Below are 10,000 nucleotides of genomic sequence, written 5' to 3'. Positions count from 1 at the left end.
CTCTGTTACACAACTTTACAAGAACAAACCTCCACTTCAAATCACCTCCATTTTTCCAGGGGGCAGAAACCTGACAGGTCCATTCAGACCCTCCTGGTCTCAGCGGAGTGATCCTGGCAACTTTTTAAGACTCAACTGAATCCATTTCAGAGTGAGAATGTGTCACCTGGACCACATCAACGACTGCTTCTCACTCTGAAATGGCTTCGGCTGAGTGGAGTTTCAGTCCAGCGTGAAGTATGTCCTGTAGGTGATGCCTGGTGGAATTGTTGTAAAGCTGTTCTAGAGTGGAGCCAAGGAGGAGCAGAGGAGGGAGTCGTCCGTAACTCTGATCTAGTGTTGCTCAGCCACACAGAGGTGGGGAGAACGTGGGGTCCATGGGATGACCCTAACCTAACCCTAAGTATAACCATAACCCTCACCCTAACTATAACCATAACCCTTACCCTAACTATAACCATAACCTTAACCATAGCCATAAGCCTTACCTTAACCCTAACCACAACCCTTACCCAAACCTTAACCCTAACCATAACCCTTACCGTAACCCTAACCATAACCCTTATCTATAGTATACTGTAGCATACTTTATAAAAAAGTTGGCTGGACCTCGTTAAAGTCCCGTAGATCTCATAGACCTTGTTAAAGTCCCGTAGATCTCATAGACCTTGTTAAAGTCCCGTAGATCTCATAGACCTCGTAAAAGTCCCGTAGATCTCATAGACCTTGTTAAAGTCCCGTAGATCTCATAGACCTCGTTAAAGTCCCGTAGATCTCATAGACCTCGTTAAAGTCCTATAGATCTCATAGACCTCGTTAAAGTCCTATAGATCTCATAGACCTCGTTAAAGTCCCGTAGATCTCATAGACCTTGTTAAAGTCCTATAGATCTCATAGACCTCGTTAAAGTCCCATAGATCTCATAGACCTTGTTAAAGTCCCATAGATCTCATAGACCTCGTTAAAGTCCCATAGATCTCTTCATTCCTCCCTTTTTGTGTGTAAAGCCTTACTGCATAAACTCCCAGCTTCCCTAACCTCATTACTGAAATCCAAGAACATCAATGACCTGACTCCTTCACTGAGGAGGTTAACTCTTGAGGTTCCTCGGGTAAATCCGTTTTTAGTTGTGGTGCAGCTCACTGCTAGAACAATCTACAGAGAACGTTTCAGTTGGTTAATTCCACAATCGTCATGTTATTTTGTGTCTCAACATTGAAAATGATAGTTTCTATAAATACTGTAAGTGGAAAGTGTTTGTGTGACCCTGAGAGACCGCGAGGGACGGCCCAGCTCACCGCAGACCAGGGGAGGCTGGACCAGGTAGAAATCAGAGGAGGATGGGCTCATTGTAATGCATGGAGAATGTAATAAGGAATGATCTGCCTCCGATTTCTACCTCCACCAGCCTCCCTCCCCTGCTGTAGACAGCAGCATACTGAACATTAGTGGTGAGCTACAGTCTAGGAGTCTCACTCAGTGCAAGGCCTAATTAAGGACTCTCTGGTGCCTAAAGCATGATGATGCAATCCCTTGTCTTTGTGAACCGGGTGTGTGTCACCGTTGGGTGTACTGTGCACCAGGGGAGGCTGGTGGAGGTAGAAATCAGAGGATGGAATGAGGAACGGTATCAAACAGGCGTTTTTGACGCCATTCCTCATTACGTTCCATTGATTATCGTGAGCTGTCCTCCGATTTCTACTCCCACCAGCCTCCCCTGCCCTACAGTATGTCTGGTTTAAGCCAGGTTGTTAATTCCCTTTCTCCCGAGCTGTACTTATGACACTGTCCACTAGATGGCGCACCCTCCCCATGTGATTTCTGTCCAGTCATGTTCCATCCTAAGAGCAGCCTTGGCGTCCACCAGCCTCTCTGGCCGTTAGGGGATCCATCCTCCTTATCAAGCCTGTTATTCAGGTGACGTACTGTTTGTATTACTCATGTAATGTAGGGTCATTTTAATGTGAGGTGTTTTAATGTAAGCAGGGCTCTTAGTGGGACATCCCTGTCAAAATAAAGGTTTAATAATAATAATAATAATAATAATAATAATAATATGGAATGAAGTGTAATTTGCGGTGATACATCTAGAAGTTTCATGTATGATAGCTTTGTAAATGTTTTTTAAAACTGTCTGGATATGCATAGAATGGGTTTCTGACGTTCGATTTCAGGCTTTCTGTGGAAACGTGTTGCAGCTCCGTGACCGTGTCCTGCTGTGGACTACATGTGTTTTATTCACACGCGTGTCGGGCCTCTTCTCCGATCCGACGACTGGGACGTTTCTCAAGTAAAGCAACGCAGAATCCTTCTAGAATGATCTCTGACTCAGCACTCACGTAATCTAATGAGGAAAACAAATTATCTCCCACAACAAATGTCATATTCACAGTAGGAAGGAGGCCAGAGAATACATTGAAATTAAGTATATTTCAACTCTCACTTAAAACTCTGAGCAACACTCCCCCCCCCCCCCCCACATGACATTTACACACACTCTAAATACACCAGACATTAGCAGTGCTTCAGCTCCAGTTCAGCCTGACCCAGCCAGGTCCAGAGGTCCAGAGGTCCGGGGGGGGGGGGGGGTCATGTCCAGTCCTACTCAGAATTTAGAATATCGGTTTATTTGTTGAAGGTTGTTGTACAGAGATTTGTGATTGGGACTGGGGGACTGGGGGACTGGGAGACTGGTAGGGGGGGGACTGGGAGACTGGTAGGGGGGGGACTGGGAGACTGGTAGGTGGGGGACTGGGGGGACTGGGGGACTGGGAGACTGGTAGGGGGGGGACTGGGAGACTGGGAGACTGGTAGGTGGGGGACTGGGGGACTGGGAGACTGGGAGGGGGGGGGGGCTGGGGGACTGGGAGACTGGGGGACTGGGAGGGGGGGGACTGGGAGACTGGGAGACTGGTGGACTGGGAGACTGGTGGACTGGGGGACTGGAAGACTGGGGGACTGGGAGACTGGGAGACTGGGGACTGGGGGACTGGGAGGGGGGGGGGACTGGAGGACTGGGAAGGGGGGGGACTGGGAGGGATTGGGGGACTGGGAAGGGGGAGGACTGGGAGACTGGTGGGGGGGGACTGGGAGACTGGGAGACTGGTAGGTGGGGGACTGGGGGACTGGGAGACTGGGAGGGGGGCGGGGCTGGGGGACTGGGAGGGGGGGGGACTGGGGGACTGGGGGACTGGGGGACTGTGAGACTGGGAGACTGGTGGACTGGGAGACTGGTGGACTGGGGGACTGGAAGACTGGGGGACTGGGAGACTGGGAGACTGGGAGACTGGGGACTGGGGGACTGAGAGGGGGGGGGACTGGGGGAATGGGAGGGGGGGGGGGACTGGAGGACTGGGAAGGGGGGGGACTGGGAGGGATTGGGGGACTGGGAAGGGGGAGGACTGGGGGGACTGGGAGACGGGGAGACTGGGGGACTGGGGCGATGGGGGAACTGGGGACTGGGGACAGGAGGTCACATCTCTCATCAACTCCTTCTCCGCATCGATCAGAGAACAGGACGGCTCTTGTTCCTCTATAAATACACACAGGGTGCTATCAGAGCTCCGTCAGGAGGGGGGGGGGGAGGGAGGGGCGGGGGACATTTACTCTCCCTCTCCACCCTTCCTTCCCTTTGTCCCTCTCTCCTTCCTCCTGGGTGGCTATTTGTGTGTGGATCTATACCGGGCCTGATCCGTGAGCACTCTGGCTGGGGTCGGGTTTCTGAGCCCGGGTCAATGAAGGAACCAGGGCTGGAGCACCATCACCACATTGGAGGGTGGAGCTGCTGCTGCAGGGAAGGAGAGGACTGGACAGGGTGGGGAGTGGTGTGTGTGTGTGTGTGTGTGTGTGTGTGTGTGTGTGTGTGTGTGTGTGTGGTGTATTGAGTGTGTGAGGAGGGGGGACGAGAAGCAGCCTAGGGGGACAGCGTGGTTGGAGTGTGCGTGCGTGCGTGCGTGTGTGCGTGCGTGCGTGCGTGTGTGCGTGGGGGGACAGCGTGGTTGGGTTTCTGGGTCTAATCTTGCTCCATGCTGGGGCGGACCTTCCCCCCAGAACCATGGGTCCAACAAGTGTTCTCAAACCCACAAGGAAGTACACAAGTATACACTTCAGAGGGAGTACGGAGAACAGAAGCACAGACCTGGAGGGGACGAGAGGGGGGGAACCTGGGTCTCGGGATGAAAGCAGGGGAGGCTGGGGGAGGTAGAAATCGGAGGATGGGCTCATTGTAATGAATGGAACGGAAAGGGGAATGTTCTCAGCGTGTTTGATACCATTCCTCTTTCCTTCCCACGCATAACAATGAGCCTGTACCTTTTCCCGGCTGGGAGACAAACAGTATAACTTATTCAACGTACATCCGTGGACGATCCTGTGGGGGATTGAACTTTCTGTTGTGTTTCATCACTGCGTAAAGGCTTGGAGCCGGTGAGTCTGTGGTATATGGACACCGTCTGCATGCTCCGGGGTTATGGGGTGGGGGGGTGAGTCTGTGGTATATGGACACCGTCTGCATGCTCCGGGGTTATGGGGTGGGGGGGTGGGTGGGGGGGTAGAGGTTCACAAGCCCTGCCGGAGGGCATTCCAACCTCAGGCAGGAGGAGACTCCTTTCATGGGCCCCCAGCATCAATGCCGTAGACCAGGGGAGGCTGCTGGAGGTAGACATCGGAGGACAGGGGAGGCTGCTGGAGGTAGACATCGGAGGATGGGGCTCGTTGTAATGCATGGGATCCCATCAGGCGTGTCTCTGTGGTCATGGATAGAATGTCGACCTATGTGAATTTTATGTGGCGATGCTTACTGTGTTTTTACTCAAGGTGTGGGGAGGAATGTACACACACTCACACACACACACACACACACACTCACACACACACACACACTCACTCACACAAACTCTCTCACACACTCTCTCTCTCTCTCTCTCTCTCTCTCTCTCTCACACACACTCACACGTGTAATCAAACCAAACCGTGTAATGTAATTGTATAGAGAGTAGAGTGATGTTGTCTGTTCTGTCTGTGCTGTCTGTTCTGGCTGTGCTGTCTGTTCTGTCTGTTGTTGTCTGTTCTGTCTGTTCTGTCTGTTGTTGTCTGTTCTGTCTGTTCTGTTCTGTCTGTTCTGTGCTGTCTGTTCTGTTCTGTCTGTTCTGTCCTGTCTGTTCTGTCTGTCCTGTCTGTTCTGTCTGTTCTGTCTGTGCTGTCTGTGCTGTCTGTTCTGTCTGTCCTGGTCTGTTCTGTCTGCTCTGTCTGTTCTGTCTGTTGTTGTCTGTTCTGTTCTGTCTGTTCTGTCTGTTCTGTCTGTGCTGTCTGTGCTGTTCTGTCTGTGCTGTCAGTTCTGTCAGTTCTGTTCTGTTCTGTCTGTCCTGTCTGTTCTGGTAGTGAAGCAGTGTTTGATCCTGTGTGTTAGAGACGAGTACAGCTCCTGAATGTCTGAGGCCAGGGGGGAGTTCTCCTCAGAACACTCTCCCTGTCTCTCTCCCCCTGTCTCTCTCTCCCCCCTGTCTCTCTCTCCCCTGTCTCTCTCCCCCCTGTCTCTCTCTCCCCCTGTCTCTCTCTCCCTGTCTCTCTCCCCCTGTCTCTCTCTCTCCCCCTGTCTCTCTCTCCCCCTGTCTCTCTCTCTCTCCCCTGTCTCTCTCTCTCTTCCCTGTCTCTCTCCCCCCTGTCTCTCTCCCCCTGTCTCTCTCTCTCTCTCTCCCCTGTCTCTCTCCCCCTGTCTCTCTCTCTCTCCCCTGTCTCTCTCTCTCTCTCCCCTGTCTCTCTCCCCCTGTCTCTCTCTCTCCCCTGTCTCTCTCCCCCTGTCTCTCTCTCTCCCCTGTCTCTCTCTCTCTCTCTCCCCTGTCTCTCTCTCCCCTGTCTCTCTCCCCCGTCTCTCTCTCTCTCTCCCCTGTCTCTTTCTCTCTCTCCCCTGTATCTCTCCCCCTGTCTCTCTCTCTCTCTCCCCTGTCTCTCTCTCCCGTCTCTCTCTTCCCTGTCTCTTTCTCCCCCCTGTCTCTCTCTCCCCTGTCTCTCTCTCTCTCCCGTCTCTCTCTTCCCTGTCTCTCTCTCTCCCCTGTCTCTCTCTCTCTGTCTCTCTCTCTCTCAGTCTCTCTCTTTGTCTGCATGAGCCGCTCTGTGAATCAGAATCTCTCGGCTGTCTGCCAAAAGAACACACACACACACACACACAAGCCGACCGCTTAGGATAAATAATTTAATGCAGTTACACCATCAATATATGTTCACCCTCAGTCACAAAGGAGAAATACAAAGCAATAAGCCCCTGACCCACGTCACCCTCCCTCCCTCCCTCCCTCCCTGCCTCCCTCCATCCCTCCCTCCAAAAAAAGAAACAGAAAACAAAACGAAACAACATCAACATCATTTCATGTTGCTTGTCCAAGCTAGAACCCCTCGGCCAGCACAGCAGAAGTCAAACCTGGACAACAGTCTTACAGTCCTGAAACACTGCACCAATCCAACACACACAACATGAATACACATTTACACACACGCCAAACCCCCACACACACACACGCCAGACCCACACACACACACACACACACACACACACACACATGCACGCCAGACACATATTGATGATAAACTTCTTAATGAAGAGGTGTGTCCAAAATGACTTTCCACATCATCATTTCTTAGCTTCACCAACATTCAAACCTAATCCTAACCCTAACCTAACCTAACCCTAACCTAACCCTAACCTAGCCCTAATCCTAACCTAGCCCTAACCTAACCCTAACCTAACCCTAACCTAGCCCTAATCCTAACCTAACCCTAATCCTAACCTAGCCCTAACCTAACCTAGCCCTAACCTAACCTAGCCCTAATCCTAACCTAACCCTAACCTAGCCCTAATCCTAACCTAACCCTAACCTAGCCCTAATCCTAACCTAACCCAGCCCTAACCTAACCCTAACCTAGCCCTAATCCTAACCTAACCCTAATCCTAACCCAACCCTAACCCTAACCTAGCCCTAATCCTAACCTAACCCTAACCTAGCCCTAATCCTAACCTAACCCTAACTTAGCTCTAACTCTAACCTAGCCGTAACCCTAGCCGTAACCCTAACCATAACCCTTACCTTAACCCTAACCCTTAACCCTAACCCTAACCCTAACCCTTAACCCTAACCCTTACCTTAACCCTAACCATAACCCTTCCCATGGTGGTATACTGTGTTTGTGGAAACGTCGGGGAAGGTTAGGTCACCAACGTTATTGTTAATCTGTGGTGTCGCTGAGACAACAGGCACTCCTGATACCTCAGAGAGAAGGGCTGGTTTAGGGGCTCGGATGAAGGGTGGAACACTTAAAAAGGGGTACAGAAGAGTGGGGGGGATACAAACGTTACCTCAGGATAATAAGTGACTACACCTAACCCTAGAAGAAAGCATACAGTCACGGTCAGTGTTAAAGCTCCTCTCTGGATCGTCTAGGACACCTGCCAGGGCAGATAGACGATCACAGATCATCGTGACGAACAGGGAGGTGTGTGACAGACAGACAGACAGACAGGCAGACAGACAGACAGGCAGGCAGACAGACAGACAGACAGACAGGCAGACAGGCAGACAGACAGACAGACAGACAGACGTGAGAAGTGGGAGGTATAACTCATAACGACCCTAGCACGCTCAAGGACAAGGTTGGCCGTGATTGGCTGTTTCATGGTCGTGTCAGGAAGTAATGGGTGACAGAGACGGGGCAGGAGGGAACATCGCCCCTCCCGTTCCGTCAGAGCCAAGGTCCTAACACTGTGTGTGTGTGTGTGTGTGGGGGGGGGGGCGGGTGTGTGTGTGTGTGTGTGTGTGGGGGGGGGGGGGGGGGGGGGGGTGACAGTCAATAAACCTCACGGCCTTCTCTCCTATTGTACGGCCGGCTGACCGTTCGGTGGAACAGAAAAATGATAAATGAAAGACTTGAAGTATTGATTAAAAAAAGAAAATGAACAATGAACAAACAGCTAAAGCCAAGTCTGACACCTGAGCCACACCGGACCAGCGTTGCCGACAGCGTTGCCGACAGCGTTGCCGACAGTCTCACAGCACCGACCAACGATCCGCTGCAGCACTTTTAACTCACCAACTGCCAAAGGATTCTGGGACACTCCCCACCTATAGTGTTTACCTAGCAACAACACTTTGATTGGCTACAAAATGAAGCATTGCCAATGATGCGTTTTTGGTGAATAAAGTCACCCTAAAGTCACTCTAAAATACTGACCGGTTAGGCGACTTTATTCACCCTCGGCACTGAATGAATTAAAAAAGCAACAACGAAGAAAGAAAAGTCAGGTGTGGACATCTGGGCTAAACGGAAACAAACGTTCCCTAAACTTTCAGGTAGCGGCTAAGAATAAGGTAACATAAGGTAACAGTGACCAGAGAGGAGAGGATCTGCAGCCTCGGAGACCCGGCCGTCAGACCTAGTTATATTAAATAATATTACATTTTTTTCAAATAATTTAGGTCTGCTACAATGGAACCAATGGTTTACAGCAGTCCCAAAAGAGCGAACTCCGCCCACCCAGACACCGCGAGGCTCGACAAGTTAAAACAAGCGCACCGCAAGTGTTTGGGAAACATTGTAAACACTATTTTTGATTATTTTATGAATACAGTTTCAGTTGAACAAAAAGAGAGAAACAGCCAGTAGAGATCCAACCCCAGCCTAGCCCCAGCCTAGCCCCAGCCTAGCCCCAACCCTAGCCCCAGCCTAGCCCCAACCCTAGCCCCAACCCTAGCCCTAGCCTAGCCCTAGCCTAGCCCCAACCCTAGCCCCAACCCTAGCCCTAGCCTAGCCCTAGCCTAGCCACCAGGTCTGAACCCCAGGGAGGGAAGTTTTAGCTGGCATGATGGGAGAGCCCCCCTCCCTAGCCCCAATCCCAACCCTAGTCCCAGTCTGGCCCCAGCCCCAGCTCCCTCCCTAGTCCCAGTCTGGCCCCAGCCCCAGCTCCCTCCCTAGTCCCAGTCTGGCCCCAGCCCCAGCCCCCTCCCTAGCCCCAGCCCCCTCCCTAGACCCAGCCTGGCCCCAGCCCCCTCCCTAGCCCCAGCCCCCTCCATAGTCCCAGCCCCCTCCCTAGACCCAGCCTGGCCCCAGCCCCCTCCCTAGCCCCAGCCCCCTCCATAGTCCCAGCCCCCTCCATAGTCCCAGCCTGGCCCCAGCCCCCTCCCTAGCCCTAGCCCCCTCCCCAACCCCAGCCAAGCCCCTCTCCCTAGCCCCAGCCCTCCCTAGCCCCAACCCTCCCTAGCTCCAGCCCTAGCCTGATCCCCCTCTCCAGCTGCAGCCCCTCCCCAGCCCTCCCCAGCCCTCCCCAGCCCTCCCCAGCCCTCTCCAGCCCTCTCCAGACACACCAGGGAGCCCAGGGCTGATGGATGGGCCTGTCTGTTTGTCCTTCCTTCTCCTCTATCACAAGCTTGCTGTGAGTCAGACAGACAGACACCCCTCCCCTCCCCTCCCCTCCTCTCCTCTCCACTCCTCTCCTCCCCTCTCCCTCCCTCCCTCACCCCCCCTCCCCTGCTGCTGCTGCAGACACCTGGTGTAGGACACATGATTATCCTCCCACTAACACACACACAGACACACACACACACAGACACACACACACACACACACACACACACACACACACACACACACACACAGACACACCTATCAACTATGGTGTTTTCCTTTGGTGTTTGACTTTCTTCTCTGCTGGGTGTGTGTTCTGAAGAGAGTCCTGGAGAGTCGGCTCACGGTGTGGGTCGGTGGTCCGGTGGTCAGGTGGTCAGGCGGTCAGGCGGTCAGCCTTTCAGCTATACAGGCTCCCGGAGGTGAGGGCAAACTGTCCTTGAGGAAGTGTGTGTGTGTGTGTGTGTGTCGTCGTGGGGGGTGTACTGCATGTGTGTGTGTTTATGTGTGCATGTGTGTGTGTGCACATACAGTGCATGCATGTGTGTGTGTGTGCGTGTGCGTGTGTGTGTGTGTGTGTGTGTGTGTGTGTGTGTGTGTGTGTGTGGCG

Source organism: Argentina silus (assembly GCF_951799395.1).
Source record: "Argentina silus genome assembly, chromosome: 4".
Classification (NCBI taxonomy): Eukaryota; Metazoa; Chordata; class Actinopteri; order Argentiniformes; family Argentinidae; genus Argentina; species Argentina silus.
Note: the sequence above shows the minus strand (reverse complement) of the source record.